The 24,523-nt window shown below is 43.7% G+C and overlaps 1 protein-coding gene across 2 annotated transcripts in view; it reads right to left on the minus strand.

Annotated features, from left to right (window-relative positions):
• GALNT18 (polypeptide N-acetylgalactosaminyltransferase 18) overlaps positions 1–24,523 on the minus strand; it is a 215,670-nt gene that overhangs the window by 17,040 nt on the left and 174,107 nt on the right. The window lies entirely within an intron of this gene.

The raw sequence follows: 24,523 nt of genomic DNA on the forward strand, positions 1-24,523 counted from the left end.
AGGATTTAAGAGGAAATATGCAAATACAACTGATTATTGGCTCATCATGTGCTCTTCTGTTTTCTGTGGTCATGGTGAGGGTTTTCAAAGAGGAAGATCCACACCCTGGGATTGGCTTGAATCAGCTCTGATCAGACTATTTCCTCTGAGGATAACACCTGGCTGGAGAGGTAAAAACAGGGAACAGCAGCACAGGAGTTCAGAGTATCTCAACCATTTACAGAACAAAGATAAATGAAGGTTTTCTACAAACAAATGCTAAACCCCACACTTGAAACAGCTACTATATACAAAAAATAGTTATTAGCAACTGGTGTCAGGCAGTGGCAGGAGAGAGAACAGCATGGCCACCCTTCAGGGAATTTGTTCTCATTCTCTTCTATCAATGCCAATGCACAGACACGAGAAGGAAAAGGGACAGACACTGGCTGCTCTGTATTTCTAGCAAAGAAGAGGCCTCAGGGATTACACCTGGGACCAAAGACATGAGTTTATTGTGTTACACAAATTCCTTCTCTCTGACTGCACAGAAACGTGGGAGGTTTCTCTAGAAGGAAGAAAAGGAAGAGGAAGGATGGATGGGATAAGTCCTCCTTCAGATTGACAGGTTACATGTAAGCCCAAATGGTAACACACAACTCTGGCAGCATTGCCTGTTTGCTGATCACAAATGGAAATTATTTTGCTAAAATCAGACTTTTCTTGGAAGGGCCATGAGAAAGATGAAATGGAAACATCAGGCTGTAGGTGTGAGGACTTTGGTAACTCAGTGGTGGCAGAGGCACCAAATGAATGTCCCTGTCATTCACTGTAGCTATTCCATTCATCTGTAACCAAAGGGAAACTGGAAATTATGCTGGGTGCATTTGGGAATCTTCTCAGTGCCCAGACTTCCCTGGTATTTTTTCACTGGTGATGTTGTAAATTGTTTTATGTGTGAGCGTTCTCATTTGTGAAAAATGGTAAAACAGGAGAGAAAGCAGAAAAAGCAGAACAAGCCAGGTCAGCCAAAAGATTTAGGAGCTTCATGAAATAAATAAATAAATAATAAATAAATAAACAACTATCAATCAATCAATCTATCAATAAATGGAGTGCTGGAAACAGTCAATGCAGGGATTGAATACAATCACAACAAATGGTGATGTTTTGGACAAGATCCTGTCCCCTCTTTACCTTCCTGTAACACTGCCAGGGCAGATGTAACCTGACAGAACTGAGTTAAAATTAATTACCATTAATAGTTTAGAATACTCCAAGGTTTTCCCCCCTTAAGGAAGTTTCATTGTTTTCACCCCACAGAAAGGTGACAAGCCTGAGCTGGCTGAAATGGAGTGAAAGTTTTAAGAGGTTGAACACAGGAAAGTTGAAGAGTTCAGTCGTGCCCTCCAGGAGGAGAGCAGGGTAGTGAAAGGAGTGGCAGGACACATTTCCAGAATGGATGGTTCTGACTGAAGGAAGGGTTGAAGTGGAAGAACTGTGGGCACACCAACAGGATCACACTGCATCCACAGCTCTGGTTATTAACATTCCTGCAAACAGAACTGATGCCTCAAAAACCAATAAACATTTAGAATGCACTTCCTAGACAGGCCAAGAGCAACTATTTTAGACATGCCCATGATCTATTTAGACCTTTTTTTGGGTTTTTTTTTGAGAGAGACTGAGGTAGTGACAGAGCAAAGGCTATAAGGTCAAGATGATCTTAAAAGGGAATTGTTAGGACACGCTGCAGATAAAATTTTGTTGCAGCTTGTTCACCTCTTACCTGAAACTACTACTAGAAAACATAAAGGGAAATTGTCAGTTATTGAAATTTTTAACTAACAGGCAGGATATTTCATTTCAGCACGTTGTCACAGAAAACACGACACAAGAAAATAAAGGGGGATTGCATTTTTTTTTCCTTAATGACAGTATCAGTCACTGGAAACCAACGAGCAGGCTTGGTTCTGACTCTGAGAAGTGAAATCTGCAGCTCTGCACAAGGAAAGCAGCATGCCTGCAAACCCTGGGGGCTGAGCTGCTTTTATCAGCTCAGACACCTCAGCCTTGGGCAGCCTGGCCCAAAGGCTGCAGGGAATCATTTCACCCTCTGGACACAGCAAACATCTCACACTGCAGCTCCAGCAATCATTTCACCCTCTGGACACAGCAAACCAGCTCACACTGCAGCTCCAGGAATCATTTCACCCTCTGCACAGAGCAAACATCTCACACTGCAGCTCCAGCAATCATTTCACCCTCTGGACACACAAACCAGCTCACACTGCAGCTCCAGCAATCATTTCACCCTCTGGACACACAAACCAGCTCACACTGCAGCTCCAGCAATCATTTCACCCTCTGGACACACAAACCAGCTCACACTGCAGCTCCAGCAATCATTTCACCCTCTGGACACACAAACCAGCTCACACTGCAGCTCCAGCAATCATTTCACCCTCTGGACAGAGCCAAACCAGCTCACACTGCAGCTCCAGCAATCATTTCACCCTCTGGACACACAAACCAGCTCACACTGCAGCTCCAGCAATCATTTCACCCTCTGGACACACAAACCAGCTCACACTGCAGCTCCAGCAATCATTTCACCCTCTGGACATACAAACCAGCTCACACTGCAGCTCCAGCAGCTTTCTGTGCTGTCAAAGCAGCAGTGGTTCAGCCTGGGAAGAAGCAGAACCATGGCTCTGGCTGGAGGAACTACTCAATTCTGCTTGTTGGCAAAAGTCTACAGAAGCAGAACAATCAAATACAATTATGCCCAACAGATTTAATTAGTAGCTTGCTAATTAAGAGAGCCTACCTGCTAATATCACTTCATTTCTCATTGTGGGCCAGTTAGAAAAAGAGGTGAGAAATCTTGAATTCTCGCCTGGTGTTGGGAAAGGCCCCTTTCACTGGGTGAGTAAAATGTAAATGGCATGTAAAACCAAACTAAAATTAACCAGGAGGTGGTTGGGGGCAGCCTGGCCTGCAAGGCCCTTTCAAGATGTCACTTTGCTTACCCAGTAATGTGGACAATATTTAACTCTTCTATATATCATTACAAACATTTTAGTCTCTTATACAATAAATCCATTTCTTACTTCACTTCAGAATTGAAAACATTGCACAACCTTGCAGCTTGACTGCTGTGTTTCCCTACTGGAGGAATCACATCAAAAGCACACAGCCTCTCAAAATTCAGTTTGAGCAGCATGTCAGTCAACAGGGATGCACTGGTTTGTGTTGCACTGGCCAGAAAACTTTGCTTAAAACCTACTGACAGTCCCTGGTTCCTGTCCCCCACCCTGAGAGTGAAACAGTCCCTGCACTGGAGGAACACAGTAATAACTGTTGGGATGAAGGGAGGAGATCCATGTGGTAAAAGAGAATAACAATTGACACTACTGATTACTGTTCTAGTCTGAAACCTAAAGCCACTACATATGAAACCACAGTAAAGACTCCCTTTAAATAATTTCATATATTAAAAATATTTTAACTGCTTTCATACCAGATCTTCCTGTTTCTATTTCCTTACTCGCATTCTCCAAAATACTTTTTGAGATTTTAAAATTTTTTTTATGTGGCTTACAGTTTGGGATTTTTTTATTAAAGGGTGGTGCACAGATTAGTTTTGTGGAGCAGGCTGTAGGAGATTACCCGAGCTACAATAACTGAATTACCCTCTCAAAATGCACATGTTAGCTATGCACATCTATGCCTTTTTATTGCACATATTTTAAATTGACCTTCAGGTAGAGTATGGCCTTACAGATTAAAACCATGCTCATGCTGTAACACCCTGTCTCCCTATAAACACACAGCATGCACTTGTGATTTAAACAAGTTGTTGAACAGATAAATGGTCACAGCAGTCCTTGAGGAGGATGCTTTTAACCAGCATCAACAAGCACACGAGCTGTTTTGCAGTCCACTTCACAAAATGGACAATTGAGGCACTTTTGCTTAAAACACCTGAAAAGAAATGGGCAAAATGCATTTTACCAGCACATTTTTTCTACAATGTTGCAAATGTCACCATCAACCAACACAACAGGACAGAAATTCTGCGGTAATTCAGGGCAGTGATTTGTTCAACAACCTCTCCAGTATTTCCCATTTGGAAGTCCAAATGACTGGACACTAAACATGGACTACAAAGTTGTTGGGGTAACTTTGGAAATTTTACTCAGAATCTGGACTTTTCGTTTCAGCCACAACAGCAAATGTTACAGCAGTGCTTGTTCAAGGGATTAGACCTTAGACAAAAATTTATTTAGTTCCACTGAAGTCAAGACACTCGCTGTATGCTGATTTCCAGCGTTCATTCCAAGTTCCTCAGCAAAGCAAGCACACAGTCTCACATCATCATCATCACACACATTCTCCCGGAGGAGCTCTGAATTTCCACAGAAAGAACCCTGCTTGGATATTGGTACCCAAGCACCAGGTACCAATCCCTCTGCTCCCTTCATCTGTCACAAGATAAACCTCCCTACATTTCACTGCATTTCTGCTCTAGCCCACGGCATTTTACCATCTTGTTTTTTTCACCACAGCAGCACTGATGTACAACTGTGTCTCCTGGGCACCTGTCAGGGAGAACTTCTGCTCAGGAAATCAGTTTGGTTGGACAAAAGGCACTCAGCTTCTCAAGAAGTGAATCTGCAAGGATTCAGCAGTACCATCAGTGAGAAGCTCTGTAAAAACCCGGGCAGGATTTGTGATCCATGAAATCTCAATGTGTGCCCTGAGCCCGTGGCGCTGGCACCTCTCCCTTTTTTAATATCTGCTGAGAAACTTGGCCTGCCAATACCCTCCTGTCTGTAAACTGGCACCTTTCAGCTAAAGGACCAACTATTCTGTAGCTTTCTTGAATTTATTTTACTACAAGTGTCCCATCTAAAGCCATCACTTCATTTCTGTTTGCTCTCCACAATAATCTCTCTGTCTATTCACACCGAAACAAGAAAAGCGAGATTGGTATCACACAATTAAAATAATAAAATGGTTCCCCAAATCCTCATAGGAGGTGAAAGTGTGAGGTTTAGTCAAGGTATACTTATTTTTGTCAAACAATCTTTTTCTCAAGAAAAGCCATTTATTTGTCCTGGATAAAGATATGGAAAGGATGAGAACATGAATGAGTGGTAGTTGAGAGCTGGATAGGATTCTCAGGAAATCATCATAATGACTAGAAACTATTAGAGAAAATGAGGTGTTTGAAATGTTCCACACCTGCATTTCAGGTGAACTAGTTTGCTCAATGTTATTTTTTTTCTATTTAATATTCTAAACTTAACAGTTTTTAAAAATTTGGTTGACTATCAAGAAAATGTATAATATTGCAATGAAAACAAAAGCTGTACTCAGTACTGCTCCTCAGACCCACTCCAGAAATAAGGAGAAGCAGCTGCACCCTTTGTCATTGGAGCAAGCCATTCCCTTGCTCATTTTTGGGGAATGCAAGGATTCTCCCTCTCTCCTGATGCAATCTCATGCAGCAAATCAGCAGGGAAGAGAAAACGGAGAGTTTGTGCTTGGAGTCACAATCTCCCCTGAATCTCAGGTGTGACATTCAGAACAAAGGGTCTTCTGGCCCTGCTATTCCACCCCTCTGAGACAAATTCTGCTTTCAGCTGTACTCTTGACATGTCACTGGCAGAGCTCTCTCACTGCCAGAGTGCATCCTCTGCTCAGCCAGAGCTCCCCAAAAACCCTGCCCAGCTCACACACGGGACAGGGACAGGGACAGGGACAGGGACAGGGACAGGGACAGGGACAGGGACAGGGACAGGGACAGGGACAGGGACAGGGACAGGGACAGGGACAGGGACAGGGACAGGGAGGGAGCTGGACAGGAGTGCTCCAAACTGGAAATAAGAGCTGCTGATTTACAAAGGGTTAGAGCTGAGACTGGGCATTGGAACCCAGCACGTGCATGCAGAATATTTCTTTGCTGATGTTAAAGATCCTCTGACAAGCTTTGGTTGCTTCTGTTTTTCACTGGGGGATGATGCTAAACACGATCCTCAGAATTCCCTCTCGTATTTCAGCTCTGGCCCAGCCTGGCCAGACCAAAAGGCTGGGACAGACCTCACTGGCTCAGATCAGCCACTCAGTCAGACCCTGGCAGATTGAAAGGTGCTGCTGCTCTTTCTGAAAGTCACCAGCTCCATGGCCATGGCCATTTCCCCTAGGGCTGGAAGGATAATTTTGGTGCAACGCTGACATCTCATGTGTTGCAGTGGTGCAGTGCAGAACACACCCTAAACCTGCCATGGAATAAATTAAACCCCAGACAATTCAACCAACGTTTTCTTGCCAGTGAAAATATTTCAAATACCTAGACAAGATAAAATCTGCACAGTCCTGCCATGATGTTGCAGAGTACAGGGGAAGGTAAATGAGCTCTGCTTACTTGGACACGAATGCACAGCTTTGGCCTCTCAATGATGTCATGTAGAGCTTCTGTTCTTGAGCAGCTTGCCCTGAAAGGTCAAATTGTGATCCCCATTGCAATTAACACTGAAATTCCACTGACTTCAAGTGCAATGGGATTTTTGGCTCCAAGTTTGTTATTCAACTTTGAAAAGCCATCAGACTTTTTAAAGACTTCAGAGCTGAAGTGGGTTGCCAGTTGCAGTAAATTATTCATAGGAGCCAGTTTATCATGTAGCAAAAAGTTACACTAAGATGTTCAACTTAACACAAGATGATTATCTGAAGGATAAATTGCTAACTCCCCACTGGAAGTTTAGAGCAATACATACCAATTTTCAGGCTGAAAGCCATTTGTAATCCTTATGGCAATGCTCCCAGATGAAATCACGCTGGAGACTGGGACAGGACTCTGCATTTATAATGAGCAAACTTAATGCTCAGCACCAGCAGTATTTATTTGCTACCCTGCCTTTGGCATAATAACTCTGAGGGATAAGAATCCTGATTCACCACTGCTTTATTCCATCTTTGAACCATATTTTTCTCCAAATGAATCCATGAAGTCATTTATTGTCAGGAGTAATATATTAACATACTAGGTCCAAAGTCTCACAGCAGATTCATACTTGACTGTAACTCCAGCTAAAGAGCAGCCTGGTGGATTCCAGTAAATCCAGATTTAGCTCCCACTGCCTTTACTTGGCTGTTTGTATTGTTCCTGATCCCTATCCTGGCATTTCTTGTTACAGAAACACATCTGAAACAGCTTTCCAGCCCTGATAAGAAAATGCCCAGCAGAATCCAAGTTCATTCTAAGCAATACAAGCACATACATCACTAAGATAAAAATCAAGTGTTTTCTCATTTACTGTTCACATGGGAAGGGGCAGGGGGGGAGGCTGTGCTGTCCTGTGGCAGCAGCATCTCTGTGTCCTGTGCTGCCCTAAAACCCTGCTGAGGAAGGAAATACACGAGAACACGGGCTGAGGATTATGGAAAGTTACCCCTGAGCCACAGGTCAGCCCTCAGAAGATTCATGCCATTCTGCAGGCAGGTTTTCAGCCAGATGATTCAACTTTAAATCCATTAGGATGATATTTATCCATTTTGAGGATCTATTAACTATGAATCTTGCCTTAGTGAAGAGCTGACAAACAGCTCTGGCATACCAAGCGTAGCAACACCTTAACTTGGATTTTAATTGTGTTCAAGTGTGTAAGAAAGACTCACTATTTCACTTCAGTTTCCAGATTTGCATCTGCTGAATTAAGGCACCAGCATATTGATTATCTGCCCTGCCTGCTCCTCTTCATGTCTGTGCACTAATTAAGACCCAAACTCTGAGCAACAATATTTGATAATAATAAAACCAAGGTTCTCAGAAACTTTAAATAATACAGTGTGGTGCTGTAAATACATGCTTAAAGGTGCAAAAATGTTAACACTTTAATAGAAAATAGACAAGTACTAAATGCCAGACCTTTTCTTTTTAATTTAAATTCATGAACTCATATTGCAGTGGAATACCTAATTCTGGTGTTGCCTACTTTGGTATTCTGCTTTGGTTTTATTTAAAGCAAGCAAACAAAAATCCTATTACTTAAGCTCCACTTTTTAAATGGAATAAAACTGTCAATCATGGGTTTTATATATGCTCTCAGTATTTACTGCCATAGCTGTCCTAATTCTGGTAAGTACAGAATTAACAGGACCTGGATAAATTAAAATTTTACTTGATTTGCTTCCTAATGCTTCTCTGGGTTTTGCTCTTTTCTCTGCACAAGATCTCTGTATCTCTTCCACAAGAAAAATTTTAAGGAAAAGGCATTACAAAATCCAGAACCATTCTGGCATCTGTGTCCTGTGTTTTATTAAAACAGGTTGTCTTATGGCTCCTGCAACTTGGACCTAATCTGCAGTTTCCTTCATCCTTTCCCACCAAACTCTCTCCAACCTCCACAGTTTCCTTTGTGGATTCCTAAAGAACACCATGTCTTTCTTACCCTGTTCTCTTTTCCTTCCACACATATTCACCAGGAAACAAACAGCCTTTCTTTCCACATGCTGATGCACTGGACCATCCTTTAAAGCAGAGCTGACTTGGAGGCAAATTCAGATCTGAGTTAGTGTACTGCCATCTGTGTATAAGCTCAGCATCAGTAACTGCAAAAGCAGATTTTTTACCTTCAGATACTATGGGCACAGTCACGTTCAGGTAATTGTGTGTTTACATAATGCACTTCTTCACCTTGAACCTCTTCCCAAGTCATCAAATCTTGCCATACAGCCTATTTGTCTTGCAATAAAATACAGCTTTTCCACCCAAAGTTGACCCTTGCTGGTTTCCTCACTGGTGTCAAGACTCATGCCCACTTCAAATCCCTTCTGAATGTTTCTGAAAACTCCGTTTCAGGACGGTGAAGCCATAAAATAGATAGCCTTCGAGAAATAATGGGTTAAAACATAGAATGTGAAGCATATAGGAAACACCCGGAGCAATAAATTGGCTAGGACTAGGAACACAATGACAGGAGAGGAAGATAAGGATGAAAACCACCGGACAAAGCATACTTCGAGCCAAAGCTAAAGCATGTCTAATGCCAATATGTCAAGTTGACCCTAGGAGCCTGGCCAAAGCTTAGGAACTCAGCCAACTACACCGGGAATGGACCAAATTTGGAGAGAAGTTCAAAAGTTTAAAGAGGAAGACTCCTCGGAGACCCTCGCCCACGATGAAGGCCGACCGGAACGACCCCCGAAAAGATCCTCAAAACAGAAGTTTCCGCCCACGCTCCGCCTACGGCACGCCCCATATGAATATGCATGGATATGATGTAATCCCAAACCTAAAACTGTATAAAAGGCACGCTTTTGCTGTAAGACTTTGGAAAAATCCCTTTAGAGATTTCCCCAACGTGCACGTTGCTAATAAAATACCTCCTGTCTATCTGACTTAAACTGAGTCTCTTACACAGTTATTTTATCGCCTTTTGGGGCAAAATTCGGCATCAGTTCTGGCGACCCAGATGGGACCAAACAGGAGACCCAGACTTTGAGGGGTTCCCTCCGAAGAGCCGGTCCGGGGCCGGGACCCTCTGGGGCCCCTGACGGATTTTTGTCAGAAGAGACTCCCCTCCCGGACCAGCGCTCTTCGGCAGAGGAAGGATTCCCTGCATCTCCTGCTCCAATTAAGAGGTATTTTTAATTGTTTATTGGTTTTGGTTTAAAGCGCTTTATTGGGACACGGGGGTCAGACGTGACCACCGAAGGGTAAACCAGGGGACGCCCTGGTAAAAATCCCTAATTGGTACCATTTGTGTTCGATATCTCGGACATCATAGGTTTTGGTACCATTGGTGTTTGTCCCTAATTGGTACCATTTGTGTTCGATATCTCGGACATCATAGGTTTTGGTACCATTGGTGTTTGTATGTGTTTTGTGTGTTCGTTTTATGTGTTTGTTGCAAAGTTTTATAGGAGACATCTTGTTACTCTTTATGTAATAGATTGAAACGCGCATTGTGCTGTCTACGTGCCTTGAATTTGGGAAGCCGGTACCTCACAGTTTGTGGGCGACTTTTTTTGTGACCAAACCTGGTAAAACAATTTTATTTTATAAGTGTGTGTTGTATGTGAGGGTGAGTGAGACGCAGCGTAGCTGCGAAGCGAGAGGGAGTCCTGCTCCGCATTTCCTGTTCTTCGCGAGAAGCCAGGTCGGAAACGGACGAAGCGATTGAGATTGTGTGCATGAAGTGTTAAAATATATCAGCATATCGTGGTTGCGAGAGAGGGACTGTTTCGGTTAACAGAAAACGCAGATACAGGGGATAGTCATGGGAGGTCAACAGAGTAAGGACGTAAATATGAAAACCCCCTTAGGGTGCATCCTAAAGCATTGGAAGGACCTGGGAGGGATTCCGGGGGGAAACATAAGTAAAAAGACACTTCTCAAATATTGTACGCAGTGGTGGCCATTGTATAAGTTAGATGATAATGAGAAATGGCCGCCCGAGGGAACAATTAATTATAATACCATTTTACAACTAATGCTCTTCCTCCGCCGGCTCAATAAGTGGGATGAGGTGATGTACGCAGACATGTTTTTCACCTTGAGGAATAAACCTGAGTGGCAAAAAGAGTGCGGAATCAATGTAGCCCCTCAGGATCCTCTAGTACTAGCCCTGGAAAAAGATAAGAAAGGTTCAAAGCCCAAAGAACGTTGCTGCGATGCATGTAGCATTGGGCAACAATGTCTTAAGTTAACAAGAAGGGACAGTGGAAAGGAGAGCGAAATAAGCCTGTGGGAATACCATCCATTTGCCCCAGGACGAGAAGGGCCCCTCCCCAGGCCAAAAGAGGAACAAGGGGATCCTACCCCATTAAAGGAACTAGAACGATGGTGGAAATCTAAGTTTGGGCACAGCCCCCAGAGGCTAGACAACAGTTGGAAGGAGGGCAGCCCATTAAAATCAGGGATTGACGAGAGGAAAAACAGCCCTCAGGGACTAGATAGTCCACAGGGGTCAGGGAGCTACATGGATGCTGACAGCCCACCCAGACTGGAAGTTGAGGGGGAGGAAGGCAGTGGGTCAGAAGCAGAGAGCCGAAGGGAGACACGTAGCATACCCGAGCTCAGTCCATATGGAGATAGCAACACCTCCAGAAAAGGAGGCGTCTGTAGAATGGAAACCAGTACACCAAGGACTGGGGATAAAAGCAATTCACCGGGAGGCGACGTCCCTAAATTGAGATACAGCGAGAAGAATGATAATGAGACATGCGAAAGGGAGGCAGAGAGTAACTCACAGAAACTGAACATAGTAATTCAGATAGAGGATAAGAGAAGTGGAGGGGGAGCAGAGGATGAGAGGAACCGCAGCCCGGGACAGGATAAGAGCTGGCAGATACAAAAGAGGCGACAGACGCAGGATGAGAATCGGATGGATTGTGTGATAGAGATAGGAGAGGAAAATGAAGAGCAGGAAGGGGGAAAGAAGAAAGAGAAGAGAAAGAATAGGGAAGGCATTGAGGCACAGGAAGAAGATCCCGGGGAGGGGACCAGTCACTCGTATTACACCAGATCTGTGGCACGGGGGGAAGCAAAGCAAGGGGAGAAAGGGAATCGCACGATAGCTCCTCTCCGACAAGTTATGCCAATGGTAGGGGAAAAGACTAGAGTAAAGGTGCCATTCTCGACGAGTGATTTGAACAATTGGAGGGATGAGGCAAGGAACTTCAGGAGGAATCCAGAGGGAGTAGCAAAGAGGTTTGAACTAATGGCAAAGAACTTAGATATTGATTGGGAGGATATAGAAGTGATGTTGTCAGAGTTGACAGATACGGAAAGGGAACTCGTATTGGAAACGGGGAGGCGACATGCCCAACTATTATCGGGGAGACTAGAAGATAATTTTCCCAGCAGTAAACCAGAGTGGGACCCGGGCAACGCGGAACACTATCAACGGCTAGTGCAGTATAGAAAATTGATAGCGATGGGCTTGCGTAATGCGATCCCTAAGGCTGTCAATTGGTCGATGCTGTATGATGTCAGGCAGGGAAAGGATGAGACCCCGTCAGAATTTCTGGATAGGCTTAGGGCAGCAATGAGACAATACACACCCCTGGACCCAGCAACAGAGGAAGGGAAACAGCATTTGTTAGGGTTAATGATGGGACAGAGTAACCCAGACATCAGGAAGAAATTACAAAAGCTCGAGCACCCGGCAAATAAAAACCTAGAGACACTGCTGAATGAGGCGTGGAAAGTATACAATAATAGAGAAGTTGAGGAGAAGAAAAAGGAGGACAGGAGGATAGCTTGAGTAGTGGCTGTAGCAGTGGCAGCTCAGAAGACAGGCTACTCGGAACCTGGAACCAGGGGAAGAGGTAGAGACAACCCAGCAGGAAGGGGAAGGAGGCTCCAGCCCCATTCAAACGGGGTAGGGCCGAATCAATGTGCGTACTGCCTGCAGACGGGACACTGGAAGCGAGAATGCCCCCAGCTAAGGGAAAGGCTAATGGCCACCACTACTACCATGCCTCAGGATAGTGAATGAAGGGGACCGGTGGGCCGTACCCTAGCAGACCCACTGGTTAAGATAGAGCTAGGGGAGGGTAAAAAGGAATTAGACTTTTTGATTGATACGGGAGCAACCTTTTCGGTTTTAAATCAAGAATTTGTACCTAAAAGTGATGAATTTGTACAAGTTGTGGGAGCAACAGGCCAACCAGAAAAGGCTTACTTTTTGAAACCCATTAAATACAAAATTGGGAAGCAAATGGGAATTCATCAGTTCCTGTATTTACCAAATTCACCAAAACCCCTACTAGGGAGAGACTTATTGGAGAACTTGAGGCTGTAATAAAGTTTAACAAAGATCAATTGGAGTTTCAAGTAAATGAAGAACAACTGATTACAGCTTTAAGCCTAACGATCAGTTGTGTAGAGCCTAAACCTGAAAGCCACAATTTCGAGCAAATCCTGAGCAAGACGTACCCATTGGTGTGGGCTACTGATATACCTGGAAAATCAAAACAAGCAGCACCGATTGTCGTTGAACTTAAAGCTGGGACAAAACCGGTGAGAAAGAAACAATACCCTTTGAGGATAGAAGATAGGAAAGGGATTGAGCCCACAATCAGAAGGTTTATGGAACTGGGGTTATTGGTAGAATGCGAATCAGATTTTAATACACCAATCCTGCCAGTCAAGAAACCTAATGGAACCTATAGGTTAGTCCAGGATTTGAGAGCAGTAAATGAAATAACTAAGGCATTGCATCCGGTAGTTGCTAACCCATACACGCTTTTGACCAGACTGAAGGAGAATTTGGCCTGGTTCACCGTATTAGATTTAAAAGACGCGTTCTTTTGCCTCCCCTTAGCTCTCGAGAGTCAAAAGATTTTTGCCTTTGAGTGGGAATCTGTAGATAGTGGAAGAAAGACCCAACTCACCTGGACAGTGTTGCCCCAAGGGTGGTGCAATTCCCCTACGGTTTTTGGGAATCAGTTAGCCAAGGAACTAGAACAGTGGGAAAGGCCGCTGGGAGATGGCACCCTTCTGCAGTACGTAGACGACCTCCTAATAGCAACAGCGACAGAGGAAGAATGCATTGAATGGACTATTTCCTTGCTGAATTTCCTGGGTTTAAGTGGATATCGAGTCTCTCAACAGAAAGCACAGCTGGTACAGAAACAAGTGGTGTACCTGGGATACGAAGTCTCCAGAAGACAGCGATCCCTGGGAGCAGCTAGGAAAGAGGCCATCTGCCAGATGCCCAAACCAGAGACGGTGAGAGATCTGCGCGCCTTTTTGGGGATGACAGGTTGGTGTCGGCTATGGATCTACCCGTACGGGATACTCGCTAAACCACTGTATGATTTGTTGAAGGAGGCTAAGAACATCCTAGTTTGGACTCCCGAGGCAGAAGAAGCCTTCAAGAAGCTGAAGATGGAACTAATGAGAGCACCAGCCTTAGGTCTCCCAGATGTATCAAAACCATTCTGGCTGTTCTCCCACGAACGACAAGGGATGGCCTTAGGAGTCCTAGCACAGCAGCTGGGACCACACAAGAGAGCTGTGGCCTACTTCTCTAAGCGATTGGATGAAGTAAGCAAAGGATGGCCAGGCTGTCTGAGGGCAGTGGCCGCAGTGATAATTAACATAGAAGAGGCCAGGAAGCTCACGCTGGGCCAAAAGGTGACTGTACTAGTATCCCACACCGTGTCGGCTGTGCTGGAACAGAAAGGCAACCATTGGTTGTCGCCTTCCAGATTCCTAAAATACCAGGCCGTTCTGGCTGAATCAGATGACGTAACCATTCAGGTAACTAACATTGTGAACCCAGCTTCATTTCTAGAAGGAAGAGCCCCGGCAGAACCCATCGAACACAACTGCCTGGAAACAATTGAAGCTGTCTATTCCAGTCGCCCGGACCTCAAAGAAGAGCCGTTCGAAGATGCGGACAACTGGTTCTCGGATGGCAGCAGCTTCGTGAAGCAAGGAGTAAGAATGGCTGGTTATGCAGTCACTACTACAGAAAGGGTAATTGAGTCGAACCCCTTGCCCACAGGAACTTCAGCCCAGAAGGCAGAACTGATAGCTCTGACTCGAGCTCTGGAATTGGCAGAGAACATGCAAATCAATATATGGACAGACTCTAAATATGCCTTTTCTGTTGTACATGCTCATGGGGCCATCTGGAAAGAAAGAGGACTGTTGACTACACAAGGAAAAACAGTTAAACATGCAGAGGAGGTTCTGCGATTGCTAGAGGCGGTCCAACTCCCAGCTCAAGTGGCCATAATGCATTGTAAGGGACATCTGAAAGGCAATACTATTCCAGAAATAGGAAATAGAAAGGCAGATACAGAGGCCAAATTAGCTGCCACAAGGTCTAGGGAAGTGGGAATAACGGCCCTAATACCAGGAGACCTGGATATCAGTATCAAGCCAGATTACCAGGAATCAGACCATAGATGGATTCAAAGAAATAAGGGCAAAATATTAGAAAATGGTTGGGGTCAATTGGAAACAGGACAGTTAGTAGTACCAGGAAATGTGATGTGGCAGTTTGTAAAAGCAGAACATGAGAAGGCCCATTGGGGTTTGGATCCGCTTTACCAATATTTGCAAACCAGGATAGCAGGACCGAAATTATTTACTACTATAAAGCACGTAACATCCCAGTGCGAACGGTGCCTGAAAAATAACCCGAATACGGGAACCAAGATACACCAAGGAGCCATAAGTCGAGGTAAATTCCCAGGTGAAGTATGGCAAATTGATTTTTCTGAGCTCCCAAGAAAAGGGGGGTTTCGATATTTGTTGGTATTAACTGATACATTTTCTGGGTGGCCTGAAGCATTCCCTTGCAGGACAAACAAGGAAAGAGAAGTGACCAAAATACTGTTGAATGAAATCATTCCGCGGTTTGGGGTACCGAAGAGTATTTCCTCGGATAGGGGTACACACTTCTGTGCGAAAGTGGTGAGAGCAATAAGCAAAGCATTACAAATCAAATGGCAATTACATACGCCTTATCATCCACAGGCCAGTGGACAAGTAGAAAAAATGAATCATCTTATTAAGCAGCAAATTGCCAAAATATGCCAAGAGACTAATTTGCAATGGTATCAAGCCTTGCCTATTGCTCTGCTGAGGCTGAGAGTCAAACCAAGGTCAAAAGAGAAGCTAAGCCCATTCGAAATCCTGTATGGTAGACCTTATGCTATGCAAGTTGTAAACGGGGATGCCATAGACCAAATCGGTAACCAGTACATTTATGATTATGTAATTACAGTGGGGAAACAATTAGATAAGAATGCTACCGTGGTGATAGAGCACCAACCTAAACAACCTGATTGTAAATTGCATCCGTTTAATCCCGGTGATTGGGTGTATGTTAAGAATCTTTTAGGAAAACCCCTACAAGAGAAGTGGGAGGGACCTTTCCAAGTGCTGCTGACTACCTTCACCGCGGTCCGGATCAAGGAGCGACCTACGTGGATTCATTACTCGCGGGTCAAGAAAGCTCCAGAGAGTAAACAAGAGGAACGGACATCATGATCTTGACTTCACCTCAGGCCCTTTCAACCCTGATCATTGGACTCTCGATAAGTATAGTTCTTCCCCAAGACTCTGCCCCAATAGACCCATGGTCTCACGCACACCAGTGTATCCACCCGGAATGGGGAGCGAAGGGACCCTATTTCGAGGTATATGCCCTACGTAACAATCAGCCATACGCAAGTAAATTATGGCATCAACCTTCCATGGTAGCATACAAGGGAGACCAAATCCAAATTGGGTGTCGAGAGCTTGACTCAGTGGAAGGAAAAACAAGGCAGCTAGTATTAACAATTCGATCCTTGAGGAAATCAGCATCCGAACATAACCTAATTACCTTTAGTCCGGTGAAAATGGGCAAGCCCACTATTTGGAGGCAGCAAAAAGGCCCAATTTCATGTCGGTGGAGTGATTTCCGGGAAGATCCAACCGGATCACAGCCCCAAAACACAGTAATTTATAGAAAAGATTCGCTTGGGGAGCTGCGTCCTCAAAACATAACCCTTGACCCTCACCCTCTTCTTTTTCCTGCGGGAAAGATCGTGGCATCTGGTGGTCCCGAGGAAGGGAAGGCACGGTGTGAGATAGCATTTAGATTGGATCAATCGATGTCGTTCATATGCGAAAGACAGTTGAAGATACCGGAACAAGGTCTTAGCCTAGAGGGGGTCCCTGGTGGGCATGCTGTTGAATATAAGGTGGCACTATCGGAAGACGTGATCTCCTTATATCCAAATCTAGACTTGCCCCAAGAAACCACTCCACCAGCGGAATGCAAAGTAGTGCACAATTGAACTTTTGTAGGGCCTCAAGTGATAAGGAAATCTAATGAACTAAAATTATTATTGGACCCCACTTATTCCCTGAAAAAGGTGCAGATGAATATACATGCCGATGTTACGCATCTGCAGAAGGATTGCCGACCATTTGTACAGCAAAGCCTTAAGGGATGGAATGCATGGCTAGCAACTAGGTCCTATCACAGGCGGGCGCAAAGGGATATAAGTGGATGGGTTGGTACTGGATTTGGAATACTGAATGCAGTAGATCAAGAGGTATTGGTGAACAAATTGAGCACTGTCACCACCAACTTAGGAAAACTCAAAGTGCCGCTGAGTTCATCTATGCTTACATTGGCAGAGACACAATCGCTAGTAGTAAAATTACTAACCATGGTAGCAAACCATACTGCAGAAGATTTTGTAAAGCTCGCTAATTACACAGGAGAACTTAGTAAAGACATTGCACTCGCTATCCAATGCTCTCAGACACAACAGTGGGTACAATCGGTAGCGGCAGGACTAATGAGAGAAGGAACGTCAGGTATATTACCTCAAGAACTAAGGGAAACAATATTAAAGGACAATCATACTACACAATTCGAGAAGGACCACCAAGCCTGGTGGCAGTTAGTAAACTTCACTTATGAACCTCAACAGGAACATATCGAAGCTTATGTCCTCACCATCAGTGCGGCAGAGGAAAGAGCTATTTTTCCTATCCTCACCCTAGGGACAATACAACAAGATGTCATTGTCAAGCCAATAGATCACAATGTTTGGGCCAGTTATGATTATATCAAAAATAAGTGGCAATCGGTTAGCACAGAAGCATGTATTCCTAGAGGACAGCTAGGTTATGTTTGCGAAAACGCTGTAGTAGAAGCAGAAGATTTATGCTTAGATGCTGAAAATAGAGTGTGCACCTTTGAAGTGCTTTTGCATAATAGAACACAGTCACAAGTTTACTATATAGGGAATGGGTGTGCTTGCGTACGGACAGCCTGTGACAATGTCACTATAGATAATTGCCAAGAGGAAACTAACAATACTAACTTTTGTGTGTGCAACTTCACCAAAATAGTGGGTTGCGATTTTCATTATACTGTCCCAATAACTACTCAACAGCTACTTAACACAGATTTTAACCTGTATCGAGAAATACCAGAGTTGCAAATAGGGATGGATGTCAAAATTCTTAAAGCAATGCTCGCACACCCTAAAGTAAAGAAATTGGTGCAAAGAGTGAATCAAACGACTAAACGGATGGTATGGCAGGTAGAACATGATTCAGAAAGAATAAAGAATGTCCTCACCGAAGTAGAACAAGTAGGCCAGCATCATTGGTGGGATATCTTCACAGGATTTTCCCCAACAGCTACACAGGTTTTCAATTACCTGGTGCACCCAATGATATTGGTAGTTGTAGCCCTGTTGGTATTAACTTTCACAAATATTTTTATGTGGTGGAAGCTAAGGATCATAATGAAAAGGACCCAAATGGTTTGGGCTATGGTACGAGCGCATCAGCGCTCTTAGGATCAGACCTTGACGAAAGAATTCGTAAGTCATAAGAAAAGGGGGGAATGAAGCCATAAAATAGATAGCCTTCGAGAAATAATGGGTTAAAACATAGAATGTGAAGCATATAGGAAACACCCGGAGCAATAAATTGGCTAGGACTAGGAACACAATGACAAGAGAGGAAGATAAGGATAGAAACCACCGGACAAAGCATACTTCGAGCCAAAGCTAAAGCATGTCTAATGCCAATATGTCAAGTTGACCCTAGGAGCCTGGCCAAAGCTTAGGAACTCAGCCAACTACACCGGGAATGGACCAAATTTGGAGAGAAGTTCAAAAGTTTAAAGAGGAAGACTCCTCGGAGACCCTCGCCCACGATGAAGGCCGACCGGAACGACCCCCGAAAAGATCCTCAAAACAGAAGTTTCCGCCCACGCTCCACCTACGGCACGCCCCATATGAATATGCATGGATATGATGTAATCCCAAACCTAAAACTGTATAAAAGGCACGCTTTTGCTGTAAGACTTTGGAAAAATCCCTTTAGAGATTTCCCCAACGTGCACGTTGCTAATAAAATACCTCCTGTCTATCTGACTTAAACTGAGTCTCTTAGACAGTTATTTTATCGCCTTTTGGGGCAAAATTTGGCATCAACGGCAATATCCTTCCTCTTGTTGTTTTCCACACTGCTTAAACTGTTTGTCTTCATTTTCAAAGCCCTTTGGAACCCTTCTCTTGTTACTTATCAGCCAAGCAAGTATCACTAGCTAATCATCCAGCTCCTAATTGCCAGCCTTCACTCTCCTCTGCCCATTCCACAGAATTTCCCAAATGTCCAAAAAGAAAAAAATATATCAGAAATTTTAATTTTGCTAATGAATCCAAAGCATTGCTCAAGAATGCTCTGTCAGTACCTCCTAGCATTCCCTTCTCCTCTCTCCCAGAATCTCCTGCTCCTAATATTTAATAAATACTAATTCTATTTGTAGGCTTTAGCTCTTCAAGTCAAGGGCGTAGGTTTTGCTCTGAGGTTGTAAGGCCCTTGATATAAAAGACATCTGGTCATTACTGGAATGCCTGGAACTGCAATAATAACAAAACAATAAAAAAGATGCAGTGCTGGGGATGAATCAGGCAGCTTACCACTCCCCACAAAGTGCTTCTTGCAGTGGTACAACCTTCTGAGAGATTTCTAAAATAAATCCTTATTTCTAACACTATTATGTTCTCCAAACTAAATTTGATGACTTTTTTCTTTTCTACAAGGGATAAGTTAAGGCAAATTACAACCAAGTGCTACACTCTCTTAAAATGCTCTAAAGTTAACACCTTGATCTCAAGGGCTTTGAGGTTCTTGTTTGTTTGTATGTTTGAGGTTTTCAGTTTGTAGATTCATTTGGTTTTGCTTTGCAATCCAGCCCTGTCATGTTTAATTTTGTAAGGCAGTGAGCAATGGCTGTGGATACTGAGGTCCTTTAACTCCTCTCGTGCTCCACAAGTGCTGTAATTTTTCATCATTTGTGACAGGATCAAAGTGAGGCAGTTCCTGCACAACTCTGAAAGAATCCCCAGTTCCCTCCAGGTATTTCTTAACCCCTAATCCTACTCTTTCTCCTGAATTCACTGAAAGGAATCACAAATCTGTTTCTAGGATTAGAGGAGCCAGTCTCACCTGTTCTTAGAATCACGTGCATTTGACGTCAGTTTTCCAAGGGACCACACTGACACAAACACATGCAAATTCAAGAAAAAAAAAATACCTAAAATGTAATTACTTTTTGTGCTAAAGACAAAATATGGACATTAGAACTTCTCTGTGGAAGTGAGGCAACACATTTTAACCTAAGCTGGTTAGTGACAATCTGTCACTTTTTTTCAGCTACTAGCAAGGACATATACTTATTTTTCCCCACAGAAAACCCACAAGAACAATACACCCACAAGAGTTCATCAGCCATAAGCTGATGAAGTGACCTTCATGCAAGCACCTTTGAGAGGACAAACTGAAATGTCAAACCACCTGCAACCAAAGAACTTGCTTAGAGACTAAAGTTACAATGGAAATGCCAAAATTAATATACAAAATGAAACGAAAACAGTAACTTAGAACTTCCCAGAGTGTCAGAGCACTCTGACAAGAGGGAAGCTCCCAAGTTTTCAGCCACTCTTTTTAGCAGGGTTTCCTTCAGCAGCAGTTGTAACCTCCCACTTGACCTCCTAGCCTCTCTGAAATAATTACACTCTGAAAGCCTTACTATTGTGCAAGTTGTGAATTAGGCAGGACCACAACCCACCTGGAGACCCACGGGATGAGCAGCACTGAACAGAGGGGACAGAACCCTCTGCAGTGCAGCTCAGGGCCAAAAACACCAGAACAAAACAGAATTTCACTTTGTTCCGACACAGCAATGTGAGAGAAAGGCAGCACAGACACAGCACTCAGACAATTCTCTTCATGGTTTCGTCTCTCACACGGCTTTGGGAATTGTCTCACAGCTGAGATATCAGGGAACACCACCCTAAAGGATTATTACCCGCAGGTACATCGTGCATTTCCATGCCCAGAACATTCAGTGCTGCAGTTTCAGTGACAAACAGCTGCTCTCGTACCAAGCTCCATCACTCGAGCTGCTCACTGGGTGCTTCTGCAGCCTTTTCCCAGGTTACAATTAGACACTTTTCAGAGCAGAACTTGACACTGTTTGCCTCAGGTTATCTTGTCATACATGCCCACTTTGACAGGAAAGGCAAATACTATATGTGGCCTATTTTCATGCTCAGTAACATTATTTTTAATAAACTATAACAAATGAAATCTCTGTCAGGTTTAGCTGCCTGCTTTGTCATAATATGAATAAAATTTCAGACATCTGACATCTGTGCTGTGATGTCCTTTTCTTTAAATGCCTTATGTGACTTACCAGCACACACACAGTACTCACAGCAGAGTATTAATGGATGAGACTGCTGGAAATCTGATGTTGCAGACATGACTGCAAACCAAAGCAAAAAACACATTTATCATTTTTTTTTATTATCTCTGTCCTCAACAGTTAAGCTTTTCTCTTGTTATAAAAGAGCAAAGGCCATGTGCATTTCCCTTTGGGTTTGTGCTGATGGGTGGCTGTGGTGTGGGCAGAGGAGGGAGCTGCAGCCTGGGGCAGTCCCCCTCCCATGGACAACAAAGGAAAATTACTCTGTTCCCACCTGGGCACAACCAGGAGTATTTTGCCTCTTAAACCAAACTAAACCCATTAAGCTGAAGAAAAGATTTTTCATATTTTAAATGGAAAGCATCAAAATCCAAGCAAATCCTTAATCACAGTAGCCTAGAAAAAGTAAAAATATTGTGCCTTAGCTGTACATAATGTATTTAAAGTAATAAAGCCCATCACTTCAAGTGATTAGTTTCAGTCTTTCCTGTTGGTCTCTCTCTGTAGAGACTGAAAGGAGCTCATGAAGTTTTATCCATCCCAACTGTATCCTAAAAGAAAATTTCTTCCCTGAAATACTTTTAAGCTCTCCAAGGCAAGTGGAGGAATATATATATATGCCTTAATAGAATGGGCACTTTCCCTCCCCACCAAATGTCTTGAAGAAGTGGCTCCACTGTTTTCAGGGTGACAGCAAATGACACTCAGAGAAAGAAGTCACACCTAGAATTTAAATGAAGATCCTGCTCACTATGACCTCATGTAGAAGCTGGAGCTTCAATCCTGCCTGCGCTCATGAATAAATTGCAAAGTTCACAAAGCTCTGCAAGTAAGACCGAGATGTGTCTCAGGCTGGAATACTGTGCTCATATCCCAGAGATTCCTCTTCTCTTCTGACCCCAAAAGAAGGGCAAAGGATAGCATCACCTAATTAATTTCTATCACTGAGTGCACTTTTAGTGCTAATGGCATTTTTTATCAGAAAGGGAGAAAAGAAGAATGCCATTAGAAGCAACTGCACACCAAGGTTTCTTACCGGGAGTGTTTAAGTCTCAAAAGATTTTCTGAACTAGGATCAAGTAAACAAGTAAGGCAGTTCAAAAAAGCAGAAAATTGTTTTGATGTCAAGGAAGACATTAATTCAAGTGCTCTGGCTGTGAGGAAGCCTCACTGGGCTTGGCTGAGCGAGCTTCACCTCTGCTTCACCTACGAACGTGCCAGCTCTGCATGTGCCCCTTGCACAAACCCAGCTGTAAACCCCAGCAAGAAATGAAACAGCAAAAAAACTGTGATAGGCAAAGGCACATTGATTAATCATGCAAATGCTTTGGTATCTCCTCCTCTCACCCCCTGATCTTCATTCATTTCATTTCATTTCATTTCATTTCATTTCATTGCTAGGCTATTCACTCAAACAGTGACAAATACAAATTCAGGCCTTCATGGACCAAGAAGAGGCTCAGATTTCTGAGTAGCAGCTTATCAGATGGATGAGGTAGCAAAATCAAACCAACAGCTCTAAACCCAGGCTGTTTAAATGACCTTCAAGTACAATACTGAATAGCTAAAAGGGCTCTGCTAAGCTCCAGGCTGCCGAGGTGCCACTGGGCTGTGACTCTGAGCTCCCTTCAGCACCAAAGACAGATTTTGTCAGATTTTTCCTGCATTTTCTGCCTGTCTTAGGAGGCTTTATTTTAATATCTGAAGTAGATTATCCCATAACAGTATCTGCAGGACGCAGATTAAAAGAAAAAGCCTGCTGTCTTGCTGTTTAGAACTAATACAGAAACTAGGCACATCAGTCACTCATAATTAAAAGTCGCTGAATATTCACAATATAAATAATAGTTCTTTCAGGACTCTTTTAAGTAAATTAATTTTACAATATCCTTTTGATTGTTCCAAACCAACAACAATGACTACTGCTAGTTCCTTAATTTGCATATGAATAGAAACACTAGTAAGGATTATTACGATTGTCTATTGTACAATAAACCAGCGATTTGTATTATTTTGTGCAGATTGTCCCTAAAGCACAAATCCATGGCCCTACACAGGCCCTCTAGGGCTAGATGCTCCCTTGGAGGGCAGGGGTGGCAGAGGCACGCACGGAGAAATTGTGGTTTGGGAATTAATTAATAATTAGTGGAATGGAATTCTCCCCTCCTTCCCAGGGGACACTGGCCCATGTCCACAAGGGAGGGATCTCCCCTTGCTACACACCTGGAGGACACAACTACAGGCAGCTACAAGTTATTCCTTCACAGGTTACTCCTTCACAAGTTACTCCTTCACAAGTTACTCCTTCACAAGTTACTCCTTCACAAGTTACTCCTTCACAGGTCATTCCTTCACAGGTTATTCCTTCACAGGTTATTCCTTCACAGGCCATTCCTTCACAGGTCATTCCTTCACAGGCCATTCCTTCACAGGTTATTCCTTCACAGGTTATTCCTTCACAGGCCATTCCTTCACAGGCCATTCCTTCACAGGCCATTCCTTCACAGGTTATTCCTTCACAGGTTATTCCTTCACAGGTCATTCCTTCACAGGCCATTCCTTCACAGGTTATTCCTTCACAAGTCATTCCTTCACAGGTTATTCCTTCACAGGTTATTCCTTCACAAGTCATTCCTTCACAGGTTATTCCTTCACAGGCCATTCCTTCACAGGTTATTCCTTCACAAGTCATTCCTTCACAGGTTATTCCCTCAGCACGTGCCTTCCCAAGCCCGCTGCCGCCAGCCTGTTGAGCAGAATCTCAGGGCAGCAATGTGTCAATCTCCAGTACAACCCACTGTGGGACTTGCACCTGCCAGATTCACTGCAGACAGACAGTGGAACAGGTAAAATCACGCCACCCACATCCTGATCATTCAACACAAAATCTCTTTGTGTGCTTCAGGCCAACAGAGCCCTTTCCTCACCAACTGAATTTGAATTGCACCGGCCCTAAAAGGAGGTGCCAGGAAAGTTTGTTCCTTCAATGGTCATGGAACAATTTGGGAGAGGAATGGGAAGCTGAGGTGACAGGCTACATCCTCATCCTGAATCACACTGATGTACCTGGTGCTGGTATGGTGTTGAGCACTCCAAATAAAACTAACTTCACATTCTCTGTGGCACAAGGGGAACCAGCTTTACTCTCCTGTTGCACAAAGCATCTCTCTGACTCGTTCAAAGCTGCTTTGCATTTAAAGCCTGATTTAATTATTATTTAACTAAAGCCATTTCATTAGGCACCTCCTGAAATCCTTGGGCCAGCCTAGCTGAAATCAGAG

This window comes from Poecile atricapillus, chromosome 1 (genome assembly GCF_030490865.1).
Source record: "Poecile atricapillus isolate bPoeAtr1 chromosome 1, bPoeAtr1.hap1, whole genome shotgun sequence".
In the NCBI taxonomy this organism is placed as follows: domain Eukaryota; kingdom Metazoa; phylum Chordata; class Aves; order Passeriformes; family Paridae; genus Poecile; species Poecile atricapillus.